The sequence below is a fragment of the Nyctibius grandis genome, chromosome 10 (assembly GCF_013368605.1).
Source record: "Nyctibius grandis isolate bNycGra1 chromosome 10, bNycGra1.pri, whole genome shotgun sequence".
Taxonomy (NCBI): Eukaryota; Metazoa; Chordata; class Aves; order Nyctibiiformes; family Nyctibiidae; genus Nyctibius; species Nyctibius grandis.
In genome coordinates, this window is record NC_090667.1 from 8,845,503 (window position 1) to 8,860,519 (window position 15,017).

Here is a 15,017-nt window from a genome sequence, read left to right on the forward strand (position 1 = left end):
ATTAAATATGGTGCATCAGAACTTTACCCTCCATGCAGCTACATACCACAGATGCAGAATCCATTTTTATTCTAAACTGAAGCTGATTTTCTGCTGAGGGATTTTTACTTTTTTGATTTTTGAAACAGGAATGCAATTAAATATTTTAACAGAATTTTCCTCCTGAAAATACTAAGGGGTGTTTACATAAACAAAAGAGGAGGCTGGGTAGTGAAGTCTGCTGCAACTTTGCATATTCCAAAACTACTGTAGGAAAGATTATATAAATCATACCAGAACGACTGTGCTTTTGAAGCACGAAGACTGAAATTCAGACTGAATCCACTTCTGACAGAACATACCTTGAATCAACATTACAGCAACTTTGCATGTTTTGTGACACGCATTCCCTTCAGAAGGAATTCATTAAGATCACAAAACTTGCATTTCAAGTTTTATCATGATGAAAACATTTTGTGTCAAGTTTTATCATGATAAACACATTTTGTGCCAGCTTTAAAAAAGATGGGATATTTCTTCTGTTGACATCTGCTTACTTATTATTCAGCAACTAGTGAAAAAAATCCACTCTATGTCCCAGAAGAGCTATGAGTCTAGCCAGCTAAAGGGTATCTAGAGCTACACTGAGTTATTTGGCTTAAGTAACTAAATTAGATAATGTTCAAGGTACTTGTTAAATCAAAATGAATTTTGTCAAGAAGAAGCTGACCACAATATATAATACTCATCAGCCACATATTGTATTATTGAGACCACCAAAGGATTTATGTACTTGTGGAGGGCGTGTGGGGGAAGCTGTTCTAGCATACTCTGAGGCATTTATCTTATATGTTGTCTAGATATCATATCACCTTCTAATGCTCTTTAGCATTGTAATACAAGAGAGAGCTCATTCATCTTCTGAGAGGGTACTTAGGGATGATGATGTCATTCATACTTCCATGACTCTTATGTCTGACCTCCTGGCTCTGCCTTCTAAGTTCCTACTCCCATGGCTATTTGCAAGAAAAAAACTTCTGCAGAGTCAAAATGCAGAACATTAGACTCCAGTTCCCTTCTTCACCTTGGAAAGGTCACATTCTGAAATTTCAAGTCAAAATTACAACTATTTGTGTTCAAACTTTTCCTTTGTTTTTCAATGGGTGAAACTATAAATGTGCTAGCTAAGGATATGTGTTAGAACTAAGTTTTAAACTTATACTTAAAATTTGTGTATGCATTATATTTTAAAAGATATAGAATTGTGATCACCTCTTTCAAGTGTAAAGGCAAAACCAACATTTTGGTAGAGAGCCATTTAGTAGGATGCCACAGATCTAAAATGCCAGCCATCCAGCTTGGTATACAAGAGTTTCAGCCTGTCCAGAACCTCCCATCTCTCCACATCTACACTGAGCACTGCATTATTGTATCATTTTCAGCAATTATAGTTTTATAAAGATTCATAAAAGCCACTTAAAATGCAAAGATCCTCCATTTACTGTAAAACTGAGGGAACTATGCCAGCCTAACGGGAAGTACAAAATAACAGGGCCATTTCACTAAAAAGATATTTGTACTCACACAAAGATGAAAACTTCTCTAGCAAACAAACAACTGGATTGTTTCCATATATCATAATTGAATCATACCAGAGAAGTAAACACCATATAGATATTACAAAGACAGGAAGGCAAAATGAGAGAGAAAGACAACATACCTCACCTGAGGGGTAAAAAAAAAAAAGCTTCTGCTTGCTGCTGCCTATAGGATGGAAGTGCACTGAATGCCTGTCACTGAATTTCAATGGCAATTTCCAGAAAATAAGTCTACAGTGAGAGCTAGAACCTTAGCTTTTCCAAGCCATTGTAGTCTCATCAGCCTCCACCCAAACTGAAAATCACAGCCTATATCTACAGCACTAAAAACAGTCATGCATGACCTTACCACCTGCTCCACAATGAGCCAACCTTATAAATAAAATATAGAAAGCCTATATGAGAAAGAACAGCAGAACAGCAGAAAGAACAAACACTGAAGTGCAAATGTGAGCAGGCATCTAGCCATAAACTCTGAGAATCGAAGATTAATACACCTCTTAACAACAAAGGTGATAAATGCATAGCAATAGGGAAAACACACCCTATTCAAACAGCCTGTGTTGCAAATACTGCTGACAAAAGAAGGAACAAAATTATGATGATCATCTGTAAGTCTGTCCTTGCAAGTCTCCCACCTTACCCCTATTATCCTCCTGTTAATATTGTGTACGTAGATACTAAAAAAAGGTTTCAGCCTCCTTTTTTAACCCACACCACTCATGCTGCTGGTCTTAATTTCCATAAATGATGGGCATAAAACAGTGGCAATAGAATTAGTAGCTAGCACAGATGTGTACTTCATCTAGATACACAGTAGCATAGCATGGAATAAACGAACATTAATATAGTTGCATTGGAATAACTCTTTGAATAAACTGACATTTGAGAGTCTGGATGCTCCCTCCATATTATCATCAACTGAAGCATCTGGCAAATAATTTGGATGGTTGTGTTGCTAAAAGCTCTGGACTTCTCTGCTAATGTTAGGTCTCTAAGTTAAATGGAGAAGAGTGGGTATGTGAAAGCAGATATGCAAAACTAAAATCACTCTGCCGGTGCTTAAATCGTCTCTTTTAGGGACTTTATCCAACAGTGATTACATGACTCACATCTATATCCCTCACATAGCCTTAGAACTTTGATTCTCCTAAGTATGTTTACAGTATGTCTTGCCCCAGACTCCTAAGTTTACCAGGAAAAGGCATTTATAGCTACTTGCAGGAACTCTTCAGAGTTGTCAAATTTTAACTCATGAGGCCAATCTACCTTCCATGCACACAGCTCAGGGCTGGTAGATATTACTACATTGTACTCCTACATCTATTCACATCCTACAACACATCAACTGGTAGATGTCAGTCATATTTGGGACTCACTAATGCTGTCATTAAGAAATCAATGCTATGGTAATGCTCTGGCACCTTCTACAGCATTTCGTACAGGTTATTGGTTAAGCTCACACTGTGAGGATCTAAGGACAGATTCCCTCAGTTTGAAACATAGCGAGATCACAAAAGGAAGCTTATTTTTCATGCTGTACAAAAGACTGCAGTATTTATCCCAGCATGTAAAGACCAGTTCTTCTGCACATACTTTTCCTTAGTTATGCAGTCCCATCTTTCACAGTATGATCAGTTTGCCAGATTCAGTGAATCATTAGAAGACAAAACAAATGAGATGATACAAACTAGATTATGAATGGATAAGTCCACATAAACTCAATTCAATAGCTAACAAAAAATTCTTCACCAACTTCCTTTACAGAAATTTCTCCATCCCACCAGCTTACAGTAACTCAAACTATTCACGTCTATCTAGACAACAAAAAGATTATTCCTGATTTATCCATGAACATATGAACAAAAAATGATAACATTAGATTCTTTTCTTCTATCTGACCTCAAAGGTTTGCCACAATGATCTAGAAGCACATTTTGCACTCTAAATTTTCCTTATGTGCCACAGATACCCCCAGTCCTTGGGCAAAATATAGACAGACATGTACAAAGCAATCAGATAGGAACCTCAGGCATTTCTTTTTGAAAATTTACCCTAAACTATTTGTACCAGCACCTACAGTACTTTGAAGCAGATCTCCATTATTGAGATTAATGAGCTTTTAGGTTTGGGGTTTTTTTTTGGTTTTGCATATATAAGATTTTCTGATAGTTCTTCTCTTTATAGTATTAACATTCCTATTTCTTGAAGACAGCTGCAAATGAGAGCTGCAATAAAAAAAAAAATTTTTAAAAGTTATTACTCAAAGTCTTCTCCTGACCACTTTATACCCATATATTTTTGGAAAGTTGTCAAAGTCCCCTTATGGAAGAAGAAGAAGAATGTTTTGAATTATTGGAAGGGTCTGGACTTAAGTAAACTTAAAAAGAATTTGGAAAAATGAAGAGAGACACTAAATTCTGAGACCGTCATTCAAAGATACTGCACAGGCTGTTTTAGAAGCTTTATTCTGCAGATCATATTATTGTGCCCATTAGAAAAATCTCCTGGAATACTGAGGATTAAAAAAAGATTAAATGTGGCTTGTGATTTTGTGTGTGGCACAATCTAGATATCCAATTATGTATTTGTAAGAGTGAAAAACATTTTACTTGGCAAATAGACAGGGTGGTATCTATTTTCTATCAATTGTATACACAAAGACTTTCCAAACACAGGTCAAGCTGTATCACTTTTAAATTGTTCTCCCATTGGGTCAAATCTAGAAGGTATTGGGTGGCATAATTCACTTGACTGCATTTAAATCTATGGAGATATATAATTATGTTCAGCACTGCGAGGCAAGAATGTCTGCTGAATTAAATCAGCTGAGCTATCTAGCAATTAAAGTGTAAATTATACATATGTGTTTTGTCCGTTTAATTTTCAGAGTTGGTCTTTATTAATGCATTAAATATCTAAGTATGCCAAACTAGCTATTTTCTGTAAAAAACAAGTGTTCACCTGTATTCAGTTAAAGACGCACCTGCATTTTCTTTTAATGAAGGGGAAAAAAACCCCAATAAACCAAACCAAAAAAACCCCCCAGCATATCATTAAGATCTGTGAAACTACTTTTCTGGATTGTACGCTTCAGGTAGGAAGCGTTAGTAGTTATAAAACTGAGAGTTCAGGTTACTTTTAATAGCAGGAAGAAAACTGAAAAATAAGACGCATTGAAATTCTGACCTACAACGATATTGCACTATGTTCTGTGGAGAGTGAGTGCATAAAAATGTTGAAATAGAGACTGGAAAAAGGTTGGTAGGTTTTAGTATTACAGTTAAAACACTGCTCAGTCATAACCCCTAGAAATGACTATTTTCACTTACATTTTATCATTGGTATAATTAAAAGAAGTCTCTTGAAAGGGGCATTCTCATTACAACGAAGGACCAGTTCAGACCCAATTGAAATGAAGAGACCATAGATTAGGTGTAGATACCAAGTGGTAATTTCTAGGGAAGCATAAAATGCTAAATGTGTAACAATTATATTTTATAACTATGTGCTCAAAGGACTTACAGTATTTCATTGTACAAAGAGGCTTTGGCTCAGAAAGACTACTTCAGTGAAGTGCCTCCTAGCATATATTCTGAAAAATTTTCAATTTTCTTATCAGAAACAAAAGATATTTTGTTCCTGATACTATTCTTTTTAATTTACAGCCTTAAAAATTCAGTTGAAATTATCCAAAGCAAGTATAAATGTTGAATAACCATGTATTTAAGAAATGAAATTTATCCAACATTTCACAGAGATAACAGTATCTTTCTGTGTACACCTCCACAATGTAAAAGCAGGCACACTATGACACACAATTTAGGGGTCCTTTTTCAGCGGTGAGTGAAAACATTTCCATTGTCACTACACCAACATATTTTATGGAAGTGCTTCAAAACTCACCACTGATTTTTCAAAATGCATCAATATTTCAGTAACTTTTTTCATCATCAAAAACTCTTAGTTCTCATACTAGTTTAATGCTGAAAAAATGAATGAAAATTCAGATTATCAAAATATTAGTATTATTTCTTTCCTATTTATTAAAAAAATACTTTTACATACATGTTATTTGTCAGAAGCTCACATATGGAAAAATTAAGCACCTCTGTTCTGTAAAATGTTAGGACTTCAAGAGACAAGATGCTATTTCCAGATGAAATTATGAGTATAGCATGATTAGTAAAGACACTTAGGTCATGCTAAAGAACAAAATTAACAGAGACAAATTTCAAAATTTCTGTATCTTAGATCTCCCGTAACATATGAACAGAAAATGTATTACATGTATGTGGCACTGCTTTAAAAAATGCTTCTGTGTTTTGTTTTCATTCTCCTCTCAGCAAGCATGTAATTTGTCATTATAGCCACAAATATATTCCAAAACATTCTTTAAAATAAATCGAAAATGCATATCTGTGTTTATACAAGTAGCACGAGATTGTATGCTACTGTACTTAGAGGACATTTCAGTCCAGTTGAGTTATATCAACATAAGTTACATGATTGACTTTTACAACAGAAAGAAAAGGTTGTACTCAAACAACTGTTATTGCCTCAATGGAAAAAAAATCAATGAAAGTAAAATGAACAAGAGATTTTGTCTGAGTTGCAGTTAATACTACTGAAGAGCTACGGATATTAAAAGGTCAACAAATAAATTAGTCCAAGTGTTATGAAATGAATGATTTGGCTTATAATTGTATTGAGTGCAAATTGTTCACTGCCTATTAGACCAGGTAATTTTTAACTATGGTGCCTCAATTACTGTTCCATAAGCAATAATACAGTTGTAAGAGCCACTGGTTCGATTGAGTGACCTATGAGACGCTCCAGGACAGCTGACTTTGCTATGATGGATCACTGAGCCTGATCTCCAAATGGTGCCAAACCTTCCCTTCCCGTGAGGAGATCTCATAAAAGAAACATTACTGCTTGATTCATTTTACCAAAATGTTTGAGTTTTCAGGTGTCAGCAGTTGAGTATAGATTGTGATGGTCTGTATTTCTTAGAAGAATTACGACAACAGGCATCCTATTGCTTCCAGCACTCTCTGCTAAATGGCATCATGATGGTTAGGAGGACGCTTTTTCTGCTACTCAATTGGACTGTGTTGTGAGAAATACATGGCAATCACATTTTACATCACCACGTAAGCCACTGCATAGCGCCTAAAACTAGGTTAGAAATGGAGACTGTAGGTGAGATTATAGACGTTACTTCACACTTCTGCAATGCCCTGCATTCAAAGATCTCAAAGCACCACTTTAATGGGAACAAATTAAACTTCACAACACACTTTCTAGGAAAATATTCTCTCTCCCCCATCTTCATCAGACAGCCTTAAAGCATAGCTCTTTGGCTGAAGTCACAATGGTCTGTGGTTACAACCAAGGCAAGTTTTGTAGGGTGAGGTAATAATAGCTTTTGTTAGACCCACTGATACAGGCGAGAAAAGGTACAGTCAGCACGCAGGAAGCAAGGCTTGGGCGTCCAAAAGCTTGTCTGTTTTTTTCCAGTTATATCAGTTAGTCTAATATAAGATCCTACCACTCCCTACAAATCCTGATAGCCTTAAACAGGGAAAAGAAATTAATCTGATATTGCTTTCATGCTACAAAAGTAACATACATGGCACTTCAAGAGGCGGAAAGGCAGCAGCTGCGTTTTCCCGTTGCTCCTCAGGGCATGGTGTTCCCTGTGAGCCAGGGCTCGAAATATGGCAATAAAAGTCTCACCACACTTCCCACAGGACTGGGCCTTAAAGGACTGTAACTACACAGTAACTATGCATATCTGCTCTCTGCCCATATATAAAATAAACTGAAGATGTAAATGCAAATCCTGAATTATCAACTGATCTGTGCAGAAGAAACCACCATAATAAAAGCCTAATTAGAATAGATTGTACCACATACAACCATATCCTGTTTATATTGTCATTCTGCTGTATTTTTGATAAATCACTACATTCAAACAGTCTGTTGGGAGGGTGATTTTCCATTTCATCTCTCCATTGAGCAAAAATGTGCCACGTGACTGGAGTCTGAATTTCAATTTCACCAGCATACAGTTGAACTGAACATTATTTGGCACAACACAGTGTACAACTGAGCCACTAAATGGCTGATTTACTAAATTATTATTAGATGAGCTCTTGCTGTTCCAAGCGAAAGTGCAGTCACTGTCTCTTTTCATGGTGTGTTCAAATTGTTCTGTGTTTAAATATTCAGCATGAGGCTAATGTGAACTGATGAACTGAGACTACAAACATTCACTTTCAATACAGACAGAGAGACAGAGATGCAATATATCATGGGGCCTGTGGAGGTGAAAACGATTTATATTTAAGGATGCTGCTGCCTACTTCCATTACTATAAGATATTCTTAATTAGCTTTGTGTTTGATTCACGAGTTTGGAAACGTAGCTAAAAAACAGCTCCAAAACTGAACTAGCTGTGTAGCTATGGAGGCTTCAGAATTCCGGTGAAGTGGTACTTGAGCCTGGATCTCTGTCAATAAAGAGCATGAGCTGCCACCACAGTTTCATACTTTACTACCTTTAGTATTTCAGTTGCAACTTATAAGTATCACCTGCAATTCTGACCTCAGCATCATCAGAAATCCTAGGAAATGTAGAGGACTGACCATGCTGTGCAATTCTATGACTTTTTGAGGTGGGGGGAGACGGGGAAAAAGGAATTTTTTTTTTTATTTTTAAGATTAAAAAAAAAAAATAAACACTTTCTGTACTGCCACCTGCTGGAGTCGACAATAACCCTTTGTCTTACTAAAAGAACAAGCATCTTCACTTAGAGGACAGTTACGGCAAGCATTTAAAATACTGTGATCCCAGACACTTAGAGTAGATTAGAATTTTTTATTGGTGCTGTGTTGCCATAACAACATAAAGACAGCAGATGACTTAAGCTAAGCTTGCAAAGCAAAAGGCTGCTCATCTGGCAGTTAAAATGAATACAGTTCACTTCACAAGTTCCCCATATGGACCCTTAGTGTATGGTAATGAGGATACCATATGGTGGGAGAAAATGCACAGAGAACAATTGTGCTCTCCTGGCTGAGTGAAGTGAGCAGGAAGTTATGAGGAAACGCAGGAGAGAGATTTGTGCGTGTGCTCTCTAACTCGAGGGTTTCTTTCAGAGGGGGGTTCTCCTTCTTCTTAATCTTCTTCTTAATATATACATGCACAGAAATGACAGAGAAACATATTGTACATTTTGCAACATCATTCATCATAAACTGTCAGCTGTGTTTGTAAATCAGCTTGGTAAGATCTTATAAATTTGTAATTCTTAAAAGGTAAAAGTGCTAAGTTTTTAGATGAAGTGCAGGAAAATTTAAGCACTTCTGACAAGTAGAAACATTAGTGGTAATCATTTTAAAAATGCTTACATCTTTCTACCTGCATGTTTAGCTGTAAATAATGCCGCAAAGAATAAAAGCTTTAAAAGTGGGAGGGAAGGATGAAATGGAATATTTTTTATTTTATTTCCAAAAAGGATAAAAAGTAATAGTTGATCAGAACCATATGTATGCAAGATTCTGCTGTAAATGCTACACAGTACGCTGTACTAACCAGATCCTAAACCTGGTAAGACAGCTTGCTAAAGGCTGCAAAGTCAATTTTGTACTACACATGCTTCATAAAAGATGAATATAAATGCATTAGTTAGACACGGTGAGCTAAATTAGAAGGTCAGGCAGGGCTGGAAGGGCTGAAATATCACACAACCAATGACTGTAATTACTCTTTTTTTAAGTCTATTAAGTGGTGTTGTTCTATCAAGGCTCAGGGGTATAGGACATGAAGTACAAGATAAAGTAATGTGTATTTATTACTCCCACGGGATCAATTTACTAGATATTTTCAGCTCCATGGAGCAAAATACACAAATGCAGCCTTTGTTACTTTCTTCAAACTGTGGCGTTTTCCTTCAAAAGCTCTGCTCCTCAAAGGGACCGTGTTTACCTGTTTGGTATCTTCCTGCCACCCTCAGTTAATTGTTGTATTTAAAAACAATAGCAATAAGGGTACAGGAATAGAGAAATGTGGGGAACCCTCTTACAGGATGTTCAAACAAGTGGTTCGAGTTGCTCAGATGGAATGTGCAGACCAGAAAATCCAATCCCAGGCATGATTTTTACCCCAAGGCAAAGCAGAAATCAGGAATAGAGAATGGCGCAGAGCTCCTTGTCATCATGTTAGCCCTGATCTATTAAAAGTTTTGTCATAGATTCTAAATTACACCATCTGCTCTAATCATTTGCTGAGTAAATGCTGACCCACTTATGAAGAAAACTCACTGAAATGTGTATGCACGCTGTTGACCTTCAGAAAGGAAAGGGCTCCTTGCCAGCCATTTGTATGTGGCTCTGCCCTTCAGTGAGCAGTGTGGCTCTGTCTCTTAGTTCTCTCTCACTTCCGACTCTTCGCGTATTCCCAGACATGCCTCTGACATGTACCACCCCATAAGGGTGATGCTGTCATAGTAGCCTCAGGCATGTTGGTTGTCTTCTTCTCAATAGCTTTGAAACTCTCTCCCTGATATTTTCAATAGGATAAATTGAAAACCAAACCCCCAAAAAAACAAAAAAAAACCCTCCCTCAACCAACTAAACACCCGAATTTTTAGGAAAGGAAAAAACCCCCAACTGTTACGGGTTCAACACCAACTGTAACTCTGGTCTCACATTCCTTTAAATTTCACAGTACAGTATAGAAACCACCAAGCACATCTCATGCCCTCCTTGCTATACAGATGAACAGCTCCTCTTCACATGCTACCCCTTCCTGCCCATAATTAGTATAGAAGTTTCCTAACAACCCTCTTGTTACTCTGGGTGGAAAAAAGAATGCCAAATATGTGTTTTCTTAGCTGAAAATTACTAACTTAAGTTAAAAAACAGTATCTTGAGTTAGCAGATGGAGATCCATTCTGGAATTTCCATTGGGTCTGTCTGAAGCAGCAAGCCTGTGTTGCCTTGTCTTCATTGCTATTTTAACCTCTGCCAGCAAGCCTGGGCCAACCCAGCCACATTTAGAGACAAAGTTTATTTGCAATATAAACAATGCCCATGTCACAATGAATAAAGGGCAGATCTGTGGGATTTCATACGGGAAAAAACTGCTTTTGCCAGCCACTGGTTCCTAATAACGACCTGTCTTCTATTAGTGTCCTAAATGAGAAGGTGGGATACGTCTTGGGGGGCACTGAATGACTGACCAGAGAAAAGGAGCTGAAGGAAAGGTGGAGCCTGGTTACGTGTACTCTCCACTCCGCAGGGAGGCCCCTGTGTGCTACAGAGAGGCTGCACTTTCATCTACATGAAGAGAAACCAGAAGTAAAGGTCCTTTTCAGGAGGGATAAGGGGTCTCCTAGAGAGAGCATTTAAGCAACAGACTGGGAGGGAGAGGACATAAGATCACAGAGGGGGTCGGTGCAATGACTTGCTTCTCAGACACAGAATGAAGAGTCTTGCGCTTAATTTAAACACAAATGATGAGTTGTAAGAGTGGTGAAAATGGCAAATAAATTCTAGGAAATTGCATATAAAGAGGAATCATTGTTATTAAATCATTTAGGATGGATGTGTTTCAAATCTAGCTCACAGTTGAAACTGCTTTACAGTTATAGCTGTGGAGTTTTAACAAAATTGCAGAATTGCAACGTATCTGCCAGGGATTTATTTTAAGGACTGTAGGGTGGTTACAAAAATGAACTTCAATAGACTCAACATGTTGTTGTGATCTGAACTCTTTAGTGATTTCCACTGCAGTTATGTACGCAAAAGCCAACAACACGTGTGTATTTGTGTGCTCATATGCAAACACGTGAGACAGGGAAATTGCACACACATGTGCAGGCTTATCCCCCAGCTCTACAGGCAGGCTTTCTACAAACTGCTCCTACAGGACAACAATACGATTTCTTAACATTAGCATCATGGTATTTCTTTTCACTTCTCCTCAGAGAGCTCTCGTTTTCTCTGGTCTGCCTCCTGTCTGTATTAGAAATGAAAGACTACACTGCCCAGCACACTCCTGGTACTTGATCTCACTCCAAGCTTTGGGTGCTAATCCCACCACCTCTGTACTGCCTGTCTCTCCTCTTAGTGCAGGTGTTTGTGTGTGTGTGTACAGACACACACACCCGCTCATGACAACCCTACACCAGCTGCTTTCCCTGACCTGCTCTGTACAAGAAGGGAACAGGACTCTGGCCCATAGCTGGTTCCATAGCCCAGCTGCCAACATCAGCTCCCACTCCTTTTTCTCCAGAAATCATATGTTGCATTTCTACTTTAAACACATCTCTACATCAACTGTCAGTCTAGCAGTCCAAAGGCTCTAGCTCCCAGGTGCTCCCATTCTCCTTGCTATGGGAGGACAATTCTCCACGGGAATTTGGCTACTGAAACACTGGGAGACACACAAAAATCTTCAAAATATGTTTTTTTTCTTTGCCTACTTCCAGCAGATAGCTGGAACATTTAAGAAAATTCATCCCAAGCATGAACACTGAGCACTTCTGAAGTACTGGTTCTAAACTAGTGGAGATCAAACTTCTCAAATAGCCTCAATGGGTTTAGCAGTGCCTGTTGGGATAGATACGGCTGTTAACTCCTCAGCTCTGGAGGGCAGAGCATGTGCTAGCACTCACTTGATGGCCTCAACAATTCTCCTTGGCTGCAGGGATAAGTCACAGAGCAGAATGCTCTTGTTGGTCCATGGGAAGGACTGCATGCCCTTACGAACACAAACATAACTACTACTATTTCTTGAAAGATCTCTAATTCATCAGTAACGTTTCAATGGAATAATGGCCACAAAACCTAGCAGCAATTACAGAAAATGTTCTGTTTTATTTATTTGATGCATAAGTATAAGCTTTTAATGAACAAAAAGTGATGATGCACTGGCAGGACAATGGGGAAAATGCAGGAAAGGATAATGAAAGCTTTGAGCACTGCTCTCCTCTCTGCTGTCTCGCTCTCTGTCTCTCTCATACATTTGCCCTCTCTGCCCGTGGTTCCACCGTGGAAGCCATATGGCTTCAAACTCTCTTCTAAGTAGCCACTGAGAATTGGCTATCGTGGAATACTGCCAATGCCCTTCCTGGTTTAATGACATGGGGAAGAGCACTGTGCAGTGCTCATCCAGCACAGAGACTTGCTGCGTCCTTGATTATGATCCTGGAGCCAGCAAGCAATGCTGGGAATTTAACCATCAGTGCCTCAAATACAGAAGTAGACATGTGCCAACCCCTGCTGCATTCAGCTTCTGTGCGTGGCATATTAATGAGACTTGCACTTGAGGTCCAACCTTCAAGCTTGCATAGAAGGAATTACCCAAAGACAAAAAAAAAAGGTCCTCTTTATCCCGTTTCTCTCTAACCTTGCACGGTGATACTAGTTTCTTTACTGAGTTTGTACAGTCCTTAAGCCGTAACTTTTTTTTAGGCCATCACATCATACCTCTGCATACATAAATAAAATTTCCCTTGATTTAAAGATTTGAAAAACTAGATTGAAAACGTACTCAGAACAAACACATTAAGCCAGAAGGGTATATGAGGAGACAGATGACTCAGTACTAACCCTCATTCTCATACCCTATCCATAAATACCTGCTAAATGTTGGAGTCAGGATATGGAACTAGACGGAGCTTTCTTCAGCCTGTTTTTATGTCCCTCGACACTAGATAGCAGGAACGTGTGGTTATCAGTGTGGTAACAATCTCAGTCTAAATGAGAAAAAGGAGGGTGCTCAGCCTGATGGTCGCATTCCCATACCAGCACAAAAAAGCACTGCTGAGGACCCCCTCAGTGCCATGGGTGTCAGAAAGGGAGCCCAATACCTGTGGAAGTTGGTGATGCACTACAACCCCCAGCTACATAACCCAATTTGGAATTGCTCAGTCTTATTTTACTTGAATTTCCCCAGTTAGAGAAAAGCCACAGCCATCTACGAGTCAGCTGGAACACCGGCTTCAGGGAAATTCTGCAGCATTTCTTTCGGCCGTGCAAATGCTTTGTGTGTAATGAAAGCTGGTCTCTTATTTTCTTAGAAACAATTTTTCTCCCCATGCATATTTGGCAGCAGAGGCACAATACAGATGAAAGAGCCCCTACAGAAGGATGCTCTTTCTTTGGAAAGGGTTGCACCTCTGGAGGGAAATCTGACAACCTATGAAAGCTGTGTCCTGCTGCAAATCTGTCCAAAAGTCAGAGAAAGGGACAGCTTGTAGAGGGTGAACAGAGCCAATGTAAAATGTAACTCTCCAGGACAGCATGTTTCTCTAGTGGCAAGAGGGAAGGACAACCTATCATCGACCCTGAAACCACAGTCTACAGCCTTCCTAAGCAAAGATAAAAGACTTAACAAGCCTGTAAAAAAAATCACATACTGAATTTCATTTCTGTCAAGAAATAAAACAAAATCAGTTGTGGTGTTCTTGAATCTTACCTTTGAAACACTGCAGAAATCTGACTAATCAAAGCCCACAACAATCCCTGACGAAAGCCTACCTACAGCTCAGGAAGCTATGGAAGAAAGACCACAAGATTTACCCAGTCACAAAGGCTATACTGGACATGCATTATTCGAGGGATCTGGCCTGAAGCATCATAGCCCAGTTTGTTCTATGTTTCAGATCTGCAAAGTCACATCTTACTTTCCATAAGTGAAAGGCGTTGTTCTTCAAATACAGGCACTGAGCCTATTTGACTGCCCAACTCACTAACAGCCATGATGCAAGAGCAGAAACAACACATGGTGGCAGCTCGTCACATACAGTGACTCCAGCCCATGCACGCTATTGCCCTGTGTTCCTGTGGCAAAGAGCAACACTTTTTCAAATACTCCACCTCTTTCTCCAGTATACCACAGAACTCAATGCAAATTCTTGCCAGAGAAAGTACTGTATGGCAGCAAAAACAGATGTGAGTGCAGACTGAGATAGCATTTTCACAGTACAAGACAGGAGTACTAGAAGCCCATGTGCTACTATTCTGTCTTCCTCAGCTTTTACTTGACAGAAATCAACAAAAAAACTCCCACTATCTTTGACAGGAATTAACATCAAATCACTTCACTACACATTGCTCTAATTATTCCAGCAATCCTGAAATAAAGCAGTATATAGCAATCATTATCTTAAACCAATACATGATGCAACAGCAGTGGACACACATTCCCTGAAGATCCAAATAACTTGATTTTATCAATGGTGAAGTTCTCAAAATTATAATGGCAAGTACTACTGTGATACCAAAACCAAGAAGCATCATTCTTCTATGAATAAGCTACTCAGGATCGAAAATACCAACCAAAAAAATGCTCTTTGTTTGGTATTTCAGAACACAGAGTCAGATTTTCTTTTAAGAAAGGCAGGAGCTGTTTGAGTTTGACTCT

The 15,017-nt window shown here is 38.6% G+C and overlaps 1 protein-coding gene across 9 annotated transcripts in view; it reads right to left on the minus strand.

The window, feature by feature from the left end:
• EBF1 (EBF transcription factor 1) overlaps positions 1–15,017 on the minus strand; it is a 282,156-nt gene that overhangs the window by 18,934 nt on the left and 248,205 nt on the right. The gene's annotated exons all lie outside the window — the stretch shown is intronic.